Consider the following 19,222-nt stretch of genomic DNA (forward strand, 5'->3'; position numbering starts at 1 on the left):
CACTTTCAGTGATTGAATAACTTCTCAGCAGCAGATAGCGTTCTACTAGCATATGTAATCACCTTTTCTTGTTCTTTACCAACTAGTCAAAACAGCCTCTAAACCAATTTTACTGGCATCAATATAGATCTTGAACGACAGATCAAAATCTGGGATAGACAACATTGGTTGGCGCATCAATGCTGCTTTTAGATCCTCAAAAGCAGACTGACAAACAGCATCCAATTCCACTCAACACCTGAAGATTGTTTAGAGGATAAGCAATCCTAGAAAAATCAGGAATAAACCAGTGATACCAACCCACCATACCCAGAATTCTCTGAACAGCCTGGACATTAACTGGAACAAGGTAATCAACGATAGCCTGTGTTTTGTCTAGATCAGTGTAAATCCCTTGTGCCGACACCACATGTCCTACAAACGTGATATATTGCTGAAAAAACATAAATATCTTCATATTTAAAGTCAAATTAGCCTTTTGCAACGCTGACAACACACAATATCATCGATGTACAGTATGTGAAAAAAGCTTACCTTTCAGTTCAGCTAAAGCCCTTTCCATCACTCTGAAATGTAGCAGCTGCACTGACTAAACCAAAAGGCATAACTTAAATTGGAACAAACCTTGGGGAGTGGAAAAGGCAGTTTTTAACTCGATTTGCCAATAGCCACTTTTAAGATCAAATGTGCTGAACACAGAAACACTGCTCATTGATTCTAAAATCTCCTGTATTGTTGGCATCAGATGAGCATCAAACTTAGTCTTTGCATTAAGTTTCCTAAAATCAATACAAAACTGGAAATTGCCATTCTTCTTAAGCGACAGCATTACAGGAGATGACCATGGGGAACAAGAAAGTGCCACAAATCCCATTTTTAGTACTCACAGACCCCTGCTTGTGCTTCCTTTTCTATTGTAAGTTATGAGTCCACAGTGGAACACAGCACTACTCGCCTTGTTCAAGTATATCCACACAGGTACCATGGAATAAATAACGTGATGCCACCAACCGTAACTACAGATCAATGCAGGATCTTTTAGTTCTCTGACTTCTGTTCTATTTGTTGCTTTCTTGCAACCGCGGTACTACACCATCAATAGCCGCACATACCAGGTCACCTGATTTCACAACCCGTTGTGTTCATGGGAATTGAAGTTCCAATATACATTACATTATATACAATGGCAAATGTTATATATATATATATATAAGGCAGGATTTGAGCCCTAACTAGTCATACTTTCACTCCAGCTACATAACTGCTACGCTACACACGTTCACATCTTAAACCTTTCAACAGACTAGGCTACTATTTACATTTACCCTATCCAAACGGCAATACATTGCCTCAATATATAAAGTTGAACAATATAATATAAAGTTCCCGTAATGTGTGTGTATGTGTTATAAAGTAAAAAAGAAGTGGTATCTAAAACAAAAACCAAAGTGCCCAGCCATTTAAAGTAGAGATATCAAAAACGCAAGCTAAGTTAGAAGAAACAATTGGGCAACCTTGGCCAGCACCAATCAAATAGGCACAACTGTCAAAGTGGTGGGGGCCAAGATTGCCCCAATTGTTTCAACTTGGCTTGTGTTTCTCAGGCACAATAAAAGCGGATCAAATGCATCAAATGGCATTTTTCTGGAGAGGGAGGAGCTACCATCCCTGAAGGCCAAAGTGTAAAGAGCTGCCGGCCCGAAGGCCAAAGTACACAGTGCTTCCATCCCTGAAGGCCAAAGTACACAGTGCTACCATCCCTGAAGGCCAAAGTACACAGTGCTACCATCTCTGAAGGCCAAAGTACACAGTGCTACCATCCCTGAAGGCCAAAGTACACAGTGCTACCATCCCTGAAGGCCAAAGTACACGGAGCTCCAATCCCTGAAGGCCAAAGTACATGGAACTGCCAGCGCTGAAGGCCAAAGTACACAGTGCTACCATCCCTGAAGGCCAAAGCACACGGAGCTGCCGGCCCTGAAGGCCAAAGTACACAGAGCTGCCAGCCCTGATGGCCAAAGTACACTGAGCTGCCGGCCCCAAAGGCCAAAGTACATGGAGCTGCCGGCCCTGAAGGCCAAAGTAGGAGTGGTTGCCACCCTGAGAGCCAAAGGAGGAGTTGCCGTCCATGAGAAGGAACTGATGTCCGAGAGAAGGAGGAGATACCATTCCATAAAGGAGGAACTGCTGTCCTGAGGGCCAAAGTGGTAGGAGCAACAGTCCGACAGCCTGAGGAGGAGGAGCTGTAGTCCGACAGCTTGAGGAGGAGGAGCTGTCGGCCAAAGGTCAGAAAGGGATGAGTTGCCATCCCCTAAGTTACTAACAAGTCTGTTAAAATGAAATGGTCCAGACATTAGCAAAATACTGCAGTCCCCTTACCACTCTGGGACTTGACCTGGACTGCAGGGATTGTGAACCCACCAATATTACAGAGTTCTCTAAGAGAACACACTGTGTGGGTAAGCAGATCCAAAGCAATGGTAAAATGGTAAGGTGTCAATAATACCTTGAAAACAGTTGGTTAATATGACCTACAGCTACAGATTGTGGAATAATGTCTAGTAAAAATTATCATGCTTTGTTTCATCAAACATCATAGATTTCCAAGATATAGCCTTCAATAGTACAGCTAGGTGACTAGAGTGAAAAATAAGAAATTGTGTGGAATAGACAGTAACTTACAGTGACTTTACGTGTGCTGTGTCATTTTGCACTGGAGCCCATAACATAATGTTAAACGTACTAGGCTACTACTACATGACAAAACCTTGTTTTATCGTGGATACTGCCAGTATATGTAATTCTTACCATATTGTGATAACAGCAGTGTACCAAGCCTTTTTTGGACAGATTGTATTGTCAAGTAAATCTGCAGTTGTTAAACAGTAGTTGGTCCTTGGTTTCCGTTGCTCCCATATTAAGTTATGTCATTTTTCTCTAAAGCTGCCCTTTACCTGGTATCCTAAGTGCTGGGATGGAACAACTTTGATCATTCCATTCAAATCTAATCTACAGTACACATATATAGACAGGGCTGTGAAAGGTTACATTGTCACATGATTTTAATTGAATGTCGAAGGCTGTTAGTCTCAGCACTTAGGATTCTCCAGACAAGCACAGAGCCAGGTAAAGGCAGAATTAGAGAAACATGGCAATCATTTTATATTGGAGGAACAGAACCCAGAGCCAATGGTTGCAAACACCAAACCCCATACAGAAATAACTTATATTTTACATTTATTAAAAGCAATATATGTTACACGTACATGCCTTTTATTTTTCTTCATTTAGTTTATATGTATATACATAATATGTTCGTATATAAATTATATACGGATTGGTTATAATATTGGTTGTTATAGTATTTTTCATAAAAGTATTTTGTTAGTATGTGTATCATACGGTGATTGCCATATATGTTTTTTTATAATTTAAATATATATATATATATATATATATATATATATATACGTTTTCTACAATCTAAATGTTTTTTAATAATCTAAATAGGTGTTCTATACATATTTTCATATCTTCTATGTCACCATGGCAACAGACCCCCAAACAACAGCTGTCGTATTGATCACTAATTAAAAGTACTGTAAAAAGGACAATAATAGGCTATTCACAACAAAAATATGGACAATTCAAAATAAACAAGCTCCACACCAATGACAGAAGAATTTAGACAAAGGTTTTATAAAAACAAGAACATGAAAATACAAGAAGAAAACACTTACTGACATAAACCTCACAATGCCGTATTTGCGTTCTGTGGGAGAAACAAGAGAATTTCACCAGACACCTGAAAAAGACCTGGACATACACCTTTTGAATTTCATCTTGTCAGTAAAAATTGGAGACGACTTTGAAACCTGTGCAGACATAACTGTGAATGCAGCATTTTCTACAGCAGCGTGGGGCAGTTTACACAAACAAAATTAAACTATCTCAGCCAAACAAAAATAGCTTAAGAAAGAAGGTAGGAAACATAGACTATATAAAGTCATTATGGCTCAAAACCAACTCAAGACATGCTAGTGTGTGCTAATATTATTATGCTAGTGTGTGCTAATATTATTATTACTATAGTCTGACACATATATTATTTGCTATATATTATCCATTATCCGAGTAAGATAATGATAACATATCTTTTCATGAAATGTGTTCAAACTGGACATTTAATCAAATATTAGTATACATTTAGATTAATGAAACAATAACAATCCAAACTATAATAACTGTTCAGCCCAGCACTGGAGAATATATACCCCAGACATCTGAGAGAGTACACTACCATTGTTATCGGGGTGTAGAATGCCAAATGTGCTGTAGAAAGTTATGTGCGGCATTTTTAATAAGGATTTGTAAGAGGGTATTTACTTGATGCAGGCTGTGGTCAAAGCTGCAGGGCTTCCTTTGTATAGTATCTGGTCAAATATTAAACATACAAAAAGCCATTTTAACATGCCTAAAAAGGGACAAATTAAAGAATAAACCTGTATTAAATGGCTTAGTTAAACAGGAGACAATTGCTTTCCCTGCCATCATTCTTAAGCACAAAGTATTGTAGTAACTGATAGAAAATCTAATATTTATTCAAGGGTTGTTCCTTAGTAGACTGTTGCAATGAGATGGTATGGGTGCTACGCTAGCTTTAATTGTTTCTTGTGTAACTAAGCTATTTTGTATCTCATATGACCCGTGGGTGTTTAATGTACACTTTGCAGGTTTCTTGTACATAGTTTAAAATGCAGCCTTCATTAGAAAGGGATTTTATGCTATTTATAAACATGCGTCTGACAAAAAATATTAATTCAAAAGTAGACGTTGGGTGTGTATTTGTAGTTATTTTGTGCAGATTATTATATATTTGATACTTCAACTTTTTTTTAATAAAGAAAAACAATCTAGAAATTTCTTATTTTCATTATTTTTATGTTTGGACTCTGTGCATAAACTCACATTTTGTATATAAACGTGTACAACATTGTTGTGTATATTTTAAACGTATTCCTTATTTAGTGCATCTGTCTATCTATCTATCTATATACACATTAATCTATCTTTATATGGCATACTAATCAAGTTGCATGATATCATGAATTTTGGTCATGCATTTTCCTATTTTGCTTATATTTAAAAACATACTAAGAATATATGTACATCAATATATGTATATGTGATGCATATATGTAACATAAAATGTTTACATTGCATACATTCAAATATGTGTTTTTTGCAATAGTAAGTGGAATAGGACATGTGAAAATACTTTAAACAAGTTACAAAACTTTTTTTTTTTTTTTTTTTTTACAAAAATCTCTTGGATGAGTTATAATTTGGCATGTTTTTTCTGTTGGGGTCTCCAGTAAAAAGCAACACGCTATCTAATCACTTTCTTCACCGTTAACAACACTTAGTATCCATCTTCTTGACAGTGTCATCACAGGCAACATCTAATTCATGACTTTTTAAAATAACTTCATAAATCTGTTGATTAGGAGGCTGAAAAGATGCTTGCTCGCGTTTTATTATAAAATCTATGGTTTGACCTTTAAATATTTGTACAGTTTATTTATTTAGGTTTTGTGCAAAAAGCCTTCCTTAAAAATGAAGTTGGCCTTTGAATGACAAGTGAATTGCAGTGCTTACTGGGGGTATCTGGGTAGGTGTTAATATTCAAAGAAGAGCATTTTAAAATGCCACTAACTGCACATGTTGTTCTTTTTTAAGATTTTTAAGATTCCACTGTTGTATTTTAAACTTTAAAATCCAAGTATCGCTAAAGTGTAATATATATATATATATATTTATTTATTTTTTAAATAATTTGTGTAGGTGTGAATTCGTTGGTGTTCAAGTTGTCGGCAAGCCAGTTGCAATTTTATACTACATGCACAAACAATAGGTGTTAAAAACAGGATTGTTACTGTGTTATTGTTATTGTGTGCTTGTTTTATAATGTGGATACAGTATTGTCAACTGAGGAAAAAGTTGTTAACACCAAAGGATCCACTATCTTCTTAACAGTGTTATAATTAAGAAGTGATGCCAGTTTACTGCAATCTACATGATCAGTTAACATATACAACTGATACAACATGCCATGCTGTGTTATGAAGAAATTATATTATCTATTATTATTATTATTATTATTATTATTATTATTATTATTATTATTATTATTATTATTATTATTTGTTTATTTAGCAAACGCCTTTATCCGAGGTGACTTACAGAGACTAGGGTGTGTGAACTATGCATCACTTGCAGCGTCACTTACAACAACGTCTCACCCGAAAGATGGAGCACGAGGAGTTTAAGTGACTTGCCCAAGGTCACACAATGAGTCAGCGAGTGAGACGGGATTTGAACTGGGGTTACAAGCCCTTTTCTTTAACCACCGGACCACACAGCCTCCTATTAGTTTTATAATACTGTAAGCTAATTTTGATGTCAGTACTGGGTACCGGGATTTATTTCATCTGCTTTTCATCCAACACGGATGCATTCCGTCCACTCACACAGTCCACTAGCGCAACATTTCTCAAATGCGCTTTCATTCAGCACAGTTCATGCTGCTTGCATTATGTTTCCTCATACTGCTTCTGTTTCTGTTAGCTGCTATTGGCCACCATTAACATTAGTATAATCACTGCATGTCGATTGTGCCGAGCTTTCATTCTGGCATGAGTCACAAATCTCGCCCATTTCGCAATGTGTCAGTGTTCATTCATTGATCAATGAGAGAAGAGTTTAGCAGTGCAATGTGAAAACAGCGATATGGATTAATTATCATTATTATGAAGTAATAATTATTTTTTTGTGTGACGGAGAAACTATCTGAAATATACGAAACAAACATTGTTCACCATAAATGACATAGTTGATAAATATTAGAAATAATTATCATAACACATTTTGCCTTGCACCAATTTACCACATTGCCAGAACATATTATTGTAAGATAAGTAATAAGTGCAAAATAAATAAAAGAAAGAGGGATATCTGTTCTAATCCAAGGCTATTATTGTAGCATGGCCAGGTCCTGTTGTAGGTGAGCACCCAGGGTCTGGAAAGTATGGGGATGATTTCAGAGAATACTATGGAGATTAAAATAGCCAAATACATCATTAGTCGTAGTAGTGCCTGTTACATAATACATTTGAGGGGTATTTTAGCCCCTATTGTGCATTGTTTGACTTAGACCTTTTTTGTATCATTGGTGAATTGGTTATAATTGATCAGTTATTTTTTAAGGCTTATTTTGTATTTATAAATGTATCTTGTACCAATATGTATACATGTTTTAAGTATTTATTCATTGGCACTCCAATTGTCTCAGTTTTTTAAATGTTTACACCCGGCTGTGCATATGAGTACCTGCACTTTTTTGTTGAGAATTCCACCCCTGCTGTAAGCTATAGACAAGTACAAAGCGTATCACTCATTTTAGAGTACTTCCTGTTTTAGTCTCACCCACTTCTGATTTTAAAATCAAACATCAGGACTTTAAAGCAATCAAAATCTCTGTCAATTGCATTTCAGGACTGGAGTTGCCTACCCCTCATAATCCTATCAATTAAAAATAATTGAAAAATATCTAATAATGTTTGCCATTGTTAAGATATGAAGCCTGCTTATAGTGTATCTTATAGATGAGATGAAATGCTGTATTGCTGATTAAATGTATGATAAATGTCACAAAAGACATCTCATTTAGTTCTTTGTGAATTATTATGGCATGTAGTAACTAGAAATGACCGATGATACTGTTATAAAATTCAGCATGGGTACATGATTTATATATGTACAGAGAACTTTCAAAATGTATAACAATTTGATCATATTGTTGAGACAACTTAATAACATGCTCGCATAAGCAGCCCCGAATGTTTTCCAAAGGCTAATGAACTCCCAGAACTTCTGGAAGAATGAAACACATTAATCAGGTCATAGCTTTTAATTTCAGCATTGACATTTTTATCTGTGGGTTTATATCAAGCTATTTTTAATCTCGAGTGTAACATGGTCATCACTGGATCTCTTACTTTGCCTCTGTTCTCAAATAAAAACAATCCATCACTATCTAGATTGGACTTGCCTTGCTCCAGTGAGTTCAGGAAAACAACAGCAGTGTGGCGCACTTGATACTTGATATATTACTCTTTCTTATTATTTCCACCGTGCCACTGCCAAGCAACATTCTAAATGCACAGCAATGTAATTTGTTCTTCATGGATGAAGAATTAAACAAAGTGACCTGACAAGTAATGAAAGGTCCACCATACAACAGCTTGGCGCGAGAACAGTGAACTCACAGCTAAGGACATTCATTTTAAGGCTCTGTACTGGACTGCATTTTATTAATAGAGTTCCTGGACTACCTTCTGCAAACCCCAGTACATGTGTAGGTATGTAAGATCAACGGTACATTTAGCACCGGTGTTATTTATTTATTAATGTATTATTTTATGTTCTCCCAGTTTGGAATGCCCAATCGCTTTTCTCTTCACTGCAGCAATTCCCCACATGGCGAGTCAGGAGAACCAAAGATTCAGTGGGCGTACTCCAATCCCACGACCAAGGCAGCTTCCTTTTTCACCCAGGAACTCGGGGGTGGATATCAGCGAGCTACCGACCTCTGGAAGACAAAGGTCAGCCCTGCAAGTGTCTGCTCTGAGCTCACTGTGCACCTGGCCAGCAGGGTTCGCTGTAGAGCAATGAGGAGGAACAGTCCCTGGAGCCAGGAAAAAAGGACAAGATGTGGGAAGAAAAGACCATGGCGCAATGAACAGATATCCAACGAGAGCAAGGTACAAACTTTAGTATATAATGTCTTGGTTGAGAATTTTAACAAGGAGACACTTACTCTGTTGGCTAAGGGTCTTTCATTGGTTCCTGTCAACAAGATAGATCCCTTTAAAGTTAAAACAGAACTGTTTACCTTCTATAGACATCTAAGATTAAAGGCTTTTTTTGCAAGTACTGACATCCCTACTACCAATGTTGATGAAGAGGATTTTGAAAGGACAAGACGCAATAAGCTATTTAAACTTAAATGTGTGTTTCTTCCACCACCTACTAACCATTCAGTGGAAACATTTTGTAGGATAGTGGAGGAAGAAATTCAAAATGTGACTTGTAAAACCAAAGACTGAAAAATTCAGTCTAGTCTAACTAGGGGTGAACAAATATCCCTTAATGAGTTAATGTCTAATGAATCAATTGTAATCATACCTGCTGACAAGGGGGGTGCGTTGGTAATAATGAAACGGGAGAAATATGAACTGGAAGTCCTTAGGCAGTTAAATGATGGTGTTTCGTATAAATAACTGACAAATGAAATAGAGAGAATATTACTTTTTGCTAAAAATAATGATGGGATAAGTCAGAAAGTTTTTGTTTAACAACAGCCAATGAATGGTTTATAGAGTATATGGAAGACTATTAACAATGAACTTAAATACTCTACATTAGGCTAATGGATGTTTATATATATTGAGTATGGATTTATAACTCTTGTGTGCATATAAAAAAACTTTGAATTTTGTACTTTGTTTAATTACTAATTGACTAGATCTTTAAAATAAACTATTAATGTATTTGTAAAGTGTTACATGTGTGAATGGCTTGGTTTGAAAATCTTTTGAAACTGATATTGTATTGTGTGTTGTTTATTTGAAGTTTTAGATTGGATGAACTGTTGATTGACAAATTGTGTTTCCCTGATTAGGGAATGAGAAATGCTTGTTTATGTGTTAATCATCAGCGTATATGACGGGAGATTTGTACATCTGTTTGTTACCTCTGATGAAGACAGTTTGTCTGTCGGTTGTTTTTCAGCTTTTTCGTTTTAATTACTTTTAAGTCTGGGAACCGAATAAAGTATAAAAAAAGATATATACCGTTCAGCTGTTGTTTGTGGTTGATGAATGGAAAAGTGCTGTGTTTTTTCTGCTATATTATTTAGTACCACAAATTTAACATCCCCAGATTTCAGGCGTCTGTTTCCGATAAAGCATGTCATGTCACTGCCAAAATGGAATTACTTCAAACTGATACGGTTTGTGTGCCAACAGCAACCTAAAAGGTAATTACACCTGGGCTCTTGAAAATGGGATTTTTGTCATTCACTGTCACAGACAGGGTATTAGACATCATTCATTCAAATGCTGTATTTTCTATCATGAAATCAGTACATCAGGAGCAAATTAAACACGCTGTTCGTGAAAAGTGACTGGCACAGGCTGTCTGAAATGCAGTGTTTTAGGTTATAAAGGGGTAAGCAATGCAATAAAAAAAGAAAAATACAATTAACCTGGAGAAAAGCTTCTCCTAATTAACTTTAACACTATCATTCAAGTACAAATTCACCTGAGGTCATTTCCCTTGAAAATATTTACTCCGGTAATTTGTAAAGGAATTGTGCATTTTCCCATGTCCATTGCTTCCTCAATATTTCACCATTTGATAATTCCCTGTTAGGCCATGTTGACAGTACATTGTAAAGAGTCCTTCATTTTCCTGTATAAGGGTCCTTCAGTAATGTACTGTTTTTAGAATTTCACATTTTTATGATGTGTAACTCAGATAGGGAAATAAAGAGGAAGCGCTGTCTTTACTGTTGCTACAGTGGCTCTCAAAAGTATTCACCCCCCTTAGACTTTTCCACATTTTATTGTGTTACAACATGGAATCAAAATGGATTTAATTAGGAGTTTTTGCCACTGAGCAACACAAAAAAGTCCATAATGTCAAAGTGAAAAATAAAATCTACAAATTGTTCTAAATTAATTACAAATATAAAACATAACATAATTGATTGCATAAGTATTCATCCCCTTTGCTATGACACAACTAAATAAGCTCTGGTGCAAACAATTGTCTTTAGAAGTCACATAATTAGTTGAATGGAGTCCACCTGTGTGCAATTAAGGTGTTTCACATGATTTTAGGTTAAATACACCTGTCTCTGGGAGGTCCCACAGTTGGTTTGCACATTTCCTAACAAAACTACATCATGAAGATGAAGGAACATTCAAAGCAAATCCGGAATAAGGTTTTTCAAAAGCACCAATCAGGGGTAGGATATAAGAACATTTCCAAAGCATTGAATATCCCCCGGAGCACAGTAAAGTCCATTATAAAGAAATTAAGAGAATATGGCACAACTGTGAATCTGTCTAGACAGGCCGTCCTCAAAAACTGAGTATCCAGGTGAGAAGGGCACTAGTCAGGGAGGCCACCAAGAGGCTTATGGCAACTCTAAAGGAGTTACAGTCTTCCACGGCTGAGCTGGGAGACACTGTGCATACGGCAACAATAGCCCGGGTGCTTCACAAAACTGGCCTTTATGGGAGAGTGGCAAAAAGAAAGCCATTGTTGAAAAAATCCCACGTCAAATCTCGGCTGGAGTTTGCCAGAAGGCATGTGGGTGACTCTGAGACCAAGTGGAAGATTCTATGGTCTGATGAGACCATCCTGAGAACACCATCCTTACCATGAAGCATGGTGGTGGCAGCATCATGCTATGGGGATGCTTCTCTGCGTCAGGGCCTGGAAAGCTTGTGAAGAGAGAGGGCAAAATGGAGGCAGCAAAGTACAGAGAAATCCTGGAGGAAAACCTGCTGAAGTCTACAAGAGACCCGGGACTTGGGAGAAGATTCATCTTCCAGCAGGACAATGACCCCTAACATATAGCCGAAGCCACACTGGAGTGGCTTAAAAACAAAAAGGTCAATGTCCTGGAGTGGCTCAGTCAAAGCCCGGACCTCAATCCAATTGAGAATATGTGGAAAGAGTTGAAAATTGCTGTTCACCAAAGGTCCCCATCCAACTTGACGGAGCTTGAGCAATTTTGCAAAGAAGAATGGGCAAAAATTGCAGTGTCCAGATGTGCAAAGCTGGTAGAGACTTATCCAAATAGACTCATGACTGTAATTGCTGCCAAAGGTGCCTCTACCAAATATTGACTCAAGGGTGTGAATACTTATGCAATCAATTATTTTCCATTTTGTATTTGTAACTAATTTAGAACAATTTATAGATTTAATTCTTCACTTTAACATTATAGACTTTTTTGTGTTGATCAGTGTCCTAATTAAATCCATTTTGATTCCATGTTGTAACACAATAAAATGTGGAAAAGTCCAAGGGGGGTGAATACTTTTGAGAGCCACTGTAAGCATAGTTTAGCAAGGTAAACCCTGCCTTTATTGTTATTAGAAACATCTTTCATTTATAGGGTTATTTACCTTTCCTTCCGTTTCGGTTTTTAATATATATCTATTCAGCGTTTCAATACTCGTCGTTAACTGTTATGTTTAACTGTACTGTACTGTACTGTACTACAATAACTTAGTTTATGCCGGGTGTTATATCCTGTATGTTATTTTCCATTATTTTTCTTTTCATATCGTACAGTGTTGTTTGCAATTAGTGTATACCATATGTCAAGTTTTTTTGTTTTTTTTTTCTGAATTTGTTCAGCAATTTAAGTTAAAAATAAAGTTCTGAACACATGCACATATAGACCTATTGTCTTTGTATCCCATTATACTCACTCCTGTTATGTGCATGCCCTCACACTGGCCCCGAGCCCATGCAATTATGCGGAGTCGACTATATTTTTATATCTTTATGTCTTCTAATTGTTGCATGCTCTACATCAGGGGTGTCATTTGTTATGGGGAAGGGGGTCCCTTCCCCTCCAGACCTTGGTTTGCCCCCCCAGGAACAGTGTGCCCCGGACTGGATGGGTTGGCAATTCATTCCAGGGAAAGTCGGTAGTTGGCCATCCAGAAAGGGAGCGGGGTCACAATACTAGAAGTCATTGCACTCGCTACCGAAGGGGGAGTGACTGAAGGTATATCAGGAGATGTGACGAAGTGATCTGTTCCTCTGTTATGGTTATGCAAGGGCTGCTGGAGGAGTGTGAAATAACCGTGAGCGTTTTGTATTGTCTTGTCTGTCTATTATTATTTATTTATTTCTTAGCAGACGCCCTTATCCAGGGCGACTTACAATTGTTACAAGGTATCACATTATACTGATATCACATTATTTTTTTACATACAAATATCCATTTATACAGTTGGGTTTTTACTGGAGCAATCTAGGTAAAGTACCTTGCTCAAGGGTACAGCAGCAGTGCCCCCCACCTGGGATTGAACCCACAACCCTCCGGTCAAGAGTCCAGAGCCCTAACCACTACTCTACACTGCTGCCTTACTACTCCACACTGCTAACTGTTGTTACTTGGCCTTATAGATGGCTAAATATCTGGGAGCTGTCGTTTTTAAGCCAGTATCAAACCCCGACAGCACTGCCCCACTGTTCACCATTTACAGTGTATTTCACCATTTACACTGAGAGCACTCACCTTGGACTGTGATCGTGTTTAAGTGTCACAGGATTCTTGTTATTATTTCAGGACTGAAATCCCCGTGGGGGTTTTGGCTGGGGAACTACACACTGGTGTGGATTGCCAGCCTGATTATTTATAAAGCAAAAATAAAGCTTTCATTAACTGTGGAAGTGTGTTGGGTTGTTATTCTACTGCACTGCATCAGCATTACACCTGCGCACTGCAAACCACTTTGCCAAAACTGCAGGATATAATGTAATCACATATAAGATGGTTGAAGTCTTCTTCACAAATTAATAAAATAATTTAGTCAAACATCATTATTTTCTAATCGAACCTGGACCCTGAAAGAAGATGTAATTGCTCCCGTTGAGAGTCTCAAGGCGTCGGTGAGCATTCATTCACTGCACTAGTTTTAGAATGGTTCTGGAATGGTCTTTAAAATGAGATGGGGCGGGGCATAGTTGCTTAAGGTGACAACAGTATTAGATACATTCTGGTTGACATTTATTCTTAGACTTATTGTTTTAAAATGTTACATTGCTTAAATATGTATTTATTTGTAAATAAATGATTAGGTAATGTTATACATGAAAATAGATGGATTTCTTTTTCGAACACATTTTTTCGGTATGTAAATGTTGGTATTAGTTTGGCAAATAATTATTTTCATGCATGAAAACATACCTACGTACAGCTTCTGGGGATGAGAGACCGAGCGATCTTTTGGTTATTGTGACCAACCCAGCAAAGCAAAAACATACATGCTGGTGTTGACAAATTTGCCAAGATGAAAGCGAGACGCTACCACATTTTATTTTTGTTTATTTGTGACTATCTATGTATACATGTTATTTAAAACTTTGCTACATATTTTTGCATATCTTTGCTACAGAGAATTTTCAATGCTGACACAAAACTCCCCCCCCCCCCCCCCGAGTTTTTCTGAATGAAACGACGCCCCTGCTCTCCATAAACACCTTGTATAAAGGAGCACTATGCACTGAAATTCATAATACACCTACATATACATTGGCCCTTTCAGAAAACATCCCTGAACTACAGGACTGTGAGTGAATTACATATTCCTTCAAATTTAAGACCATTTTTTTCTTCTCAAAAATGTCCTGCATCATAAATTCGAGTATAGTGATGTCTGTATTAAAATCACCAAAACAAAAGACGCAACTGCCAGAGTACAGAAACAGGAATGTGACTGATTGCCCGAGAAAAGACGAACGAAAACATTACTGCCCGATCTCAACTCATTCTTGACATACAGGCAGCCATTTTCTTTATCAGAAATGGCTTTTGAACAGCGATAAACAACCGACGCTAGCTGCACGAATGTGCTGGTCACCTCTGCCCCTCTTGTGTGAGTAGATTATTAAAGCATGGGATTCCATATAAACAGAAACTGTGGTGCACTCCTTACATTTTTTTAACATATTTAAGCAGCTTGATGGAACAGAAGATTGTCTGGGAGATGTCAAGTAATAAAGAGGACTCCTCCAACTCCTCTGATGATGACCCAGGAGAGATCTGCTGTTGTTGCAGGCATTTTAATTTACTAATATACAATATGCTTTACCAATATGCCTAATAGCCAAGTTTGTAGCAGTTCATTGCAGAAAATGGAGTATGCCTGTGTATACATGGCTCTTACATGCGTAATTGAGGTTGTATATTTGTAAATGCATCTTTATTTGATGTTCAAATTGAGGTAAATTCGAAGGAATACAATATTCTCTCACTTTTGAAGGAAGTTAAGCTTTGCAGTGAAACGAGGGAAGTCAAGCAGAATGTTTGAATGCAGCATCTGCACACTGATTTAGAAGAAGTGTATTCTTTTTATGCATCTTCAGTTAAATAACAGAATCAATACAATGATCAGAATAGTCTACACAACTGGAAAATAATGCAGTATTAACACTCATCTCTATTTGTATTTTCTGTCTTTAATTTAATATATGCTTGTAACAGGGGAGATCTGGACTGACTGTCTGGCACATCTGTATTACTACAGGTAGAGGGCAGCAGTCTCGTGGGATCCGCCTGTCGGCCATGGAGATGACACGGAGAGGTGGGGAAGAGGGTGTGTGTGCTTTCCCTCTCTCTGAGTGGCTGAAGGGCGGGCCTTGGGAGACTGCTCGGCCCATAAGAACTGGCTTGGTTATGCGCTCGGGTGGCCGTGTTGGGGGAAGTACAGTGTCGCTGGCAGAAGAGGCCGGCGTGAAATAAGGAGCAGGCGAGCCCGACTGAGGGGACAGCCTTCTGTAAAAATAATTTACAAAATAAAAGAAATAATTACCTACCCGAGGGGACGTGTATAGATATATGGGGAACCCTGGCCAACCCCAGTGTATAAGCACAGCGGAGTGTAGGACGGAGACCCGTGCTGACCGGCTTAGCGGCAGTGGGGGCACTGCATAAGCAGCACTTTTGTTTGTAGTTTTATTACTGTGTTTTATTTTCCCTTTTTCTTTCGCCTTCTGTTTTCATTATTACTTTTGAGCACTTGAAGGTGCACAGAGTTGGATACCTGTGTTGGTAACCCCGTGGTCCTGGTTTACAGTTGGCAGTATCCAGACCACGGACAAGAGCGCCCTCTGCGGGCTAAAGTAAATAAAACAATTAATAAGAAAAATAAATAAATCTGGGCACCTGTGCGGTGTTTCCAAATAAAATCTTCTGTCTCCCGTGTCAGTGAATACCCTCACCCTTCCACACTGCTATAAACAATTTTTTTTATCCAAGATAGGACAGTGGTCATGGATGTCATGATGGGGTCCATATAATGATCTTAAAAGTGGTGGATCTAACCAGCAGGGCCTTTCACTTGTAGACCAATCCTTCCGTGTTTTCCAACAGGCTTAATTTATTTCCCCCTTATTAAAGAGTACAGTACAAGTTGAACATATAGCATTATATTTATCCACCTTGCTCCAATTCATTATGATTAGTTTCTGAAATGTTTTGCTTCAATGTTTAAATCCTGTATATTGTTTGAACTTTTCAGGCATAAAATGAACAGTAGAAGAAGTCTCTCTCAGGCAAAACATTTATTCTGAAACGAATCACACAGGGCAGGCTATTTTAAATCTTAATGCAAGCACCCTAGTACACAATAACAGTACAACTAGTTATGTTAACAGGGTCACATTTAATTATTTAAAATGTTTTGTCTTTTTTTCCCATGCAGAAATAATCTAACCAGGTCAACAAAAGTATTATTTTGTATTACAAACCCAGCATCTGTAGTTCTGCTGGAAATATGAAAAGAGATCACTGTCGGAAATCATTTAACACATGTTGTCACCACACAAACTGCCTGATATGTATCACAAAGGGTACAAGGGAATAAAGTGAATATTTCATAACTGACATTTAGCATCCTGCATTGGGTATTGGATTTACTTCAACCCTGACCTTTACTTCCAGACTTGCTAAGCAAGGTCAGTAATATTGGACTACTAATGTTTAAATCATAGATCAGTAACGATAAGCAAAATCCCAGCGCTATGTGGTAGTTCTGCTTGATCTCTGATGGGCTTGTGTCAAATTAATTCATCATCATCCCTCTTCTAGAAGCTTCCAATTCCACATCTTTTTATTATATTATCGTGTGTGTGGCAAATCCAGAGGCTGTCCAATGCTGTTGTGAATATATATATATATATATATATATATATATATATATATATATATATATACAGAGATGACTACAATCTAAATGGAGGGATCTACTTTCCATTGCATATTAATATCATGTTTTAAAATCAGCCTTCCAGTGAAAAAAGAATGGATATTAAACATATTTGACGGTAACAGCTGACAATTCTAAAAAAGACGGGAAATTGTGAGTTAAGGCCACCACTGGAAAGTGTGTGCTGGAAAGCCTTGTCAGAACATGGGTCAGGTATGGGCACAGTGGCAGCGTTTTGAAATTGTCAGCTCTTGCCGTCAAGTAAAACATATTTTTTTGTGTTTAATATGTATTAAATCCAGAGGTTCACCATGGCATCAATGCTGTTGTGAATATGTATTAAATCCAGTGGTTCACCATGGCATCAATGCTGTTGTGAATATGTATTAAATCCAGAGGTTCACCATGGCATCAATGCTGCTGTGAATATGTGTTAAATCCAATGGTTCACCATGGCATCAATGCTGTTGTGAATATGTATTAAATCCAGTGGTTCACCATGGCATCAATCCTGTTGTGAATATGTATTTTACACATGTTTTAGGAAGGCGATTGTTTCTAATGCTTGGTAAGACACATAGCAGAACCATTTATATTGTTAATATTCAGATGCAAAGAAAATGTCCTTCGAAATATTCCTATTTGTAGCTCGGTCTCAAATGGGCAGTTTTGAAAGAAACACATTTTATAGTAAACATGTATTTAGATGTATTTAATATCTGGTAATACACAGCTGCTTCCGTATAGAATAACATGCTTTTAGCTAGTAGCACGTTTTCACCCAGGAGGAACTGGTGAGGTGAAAAGACCAAGCAAGTGCAAGTGTTAGAGCTTTACTGAATAAGACAAGGCAACTGAGAGTGTTCTCTAACCAGCTATGTTTTAAAATGAAAATGCATACAATTTGAAACATGCACATTTGGGACATATATAGCTAATGAAAGTGCACAGCAGGTAAGATTTGAGGAACTGTTTTGGTAGCTATGATCCCTTTAAACCCATTGCATCTACAGGTACAGAATGAGGGATGGCCCCTGAATAAAACTTCTCCATACTGTCATAAAAAGGTTTGTAAAACAAATTGGATTTTTATATATTTAAGAGTAGAAAATGTGAGATATAGCTATTGCTGTAACCTTGAAGGTGTATGGTGTTTTATAGCATCTACTCAGAGAATTTAAAACAACAACAGATATAAGATAATCTCGCAGATAGAGCTGCTCAGAAGGCCTAATAGAAAGAAGATTTAGCACAAGGGCAAGATTCTTATTGTGTAAAAGCATGGCCAAGTAGTTTTGTTTGGATGTATACTGGCAGACAATGAAGGCGTACGCTTGAAAAAAAAAGTTTACCTTGATAAATGTATGTTCAATAAAAAACCATTTTCAATATGTCCTATCTGCTAGCCTTGGTACCATGGTTACGATGGGAGTTCTCAAGTGGTTTATTGTCTTTGATACATCGCTAACTCAAGATACCGCTCACTGTAAAAGGAGCACAGTTTCAAAAACACAATTCAGGATTCTGCAGAAAGACAACAAAGAACTAATCTAAGAGTCAAAAAACATCTGAAAACACAGGCTGATTACAAGATGTTGAATTCTTGGGTTTAAATAATGCATTTGCTATTTTAAATGATACAGCTAATGTCTAATTGTCTCAATGCAGTTGTTCTGACATTAATTTCATTCTTTTTCTTTTAATTAAAAAAAGGTAAATCACACATTTTCTTCCTTGCATTACTTAATGAATTATCCATGTAGGATGGTCTTATAGGAGGCTGTGTGGTCCTGTGGTTAAAAAAAAGGGCTTGCAACCAGGAGGTCCCCGGTTCAAATCCCACCTCAGCCACTGACTCATTGTGTGACCCTGAGCAAGTCACTTAACCTCCTTGTGCTCCGTCTTTCGGGTGAGACGTAGTGCAGCTGATGCATATTAGTTCAGACACCCTAGTCTCTGTAAGTCGCCTTGGTTAAAAGTGTCTGCTAAATAAACAAATAACAAATAATAATAATTAGATGTAGGGGTCATAGGTGTTCCATTTATCTGGATTTGATACCCCAAGCTTTGCAGAAGGCAGTGGTTTGCAAATTCACAGTAACACACATAATGGTACGAATCTGGGTTAATTGGAAAAGTTG

This window comes from Acipenser ruthenus, chromosome 31, assembly GCF_902713425.1.
Source record: "Acipenser ruthenus chromosome 31, fAciRut3.2 maternal haplotype, whole genome shotgun sequence".
NCBI lineage: Eukaryota > Metazoa > Chordata > Actinopteri > Acipenseriformes > Acipenseridae > Acipenser > Acipenser ruthenus.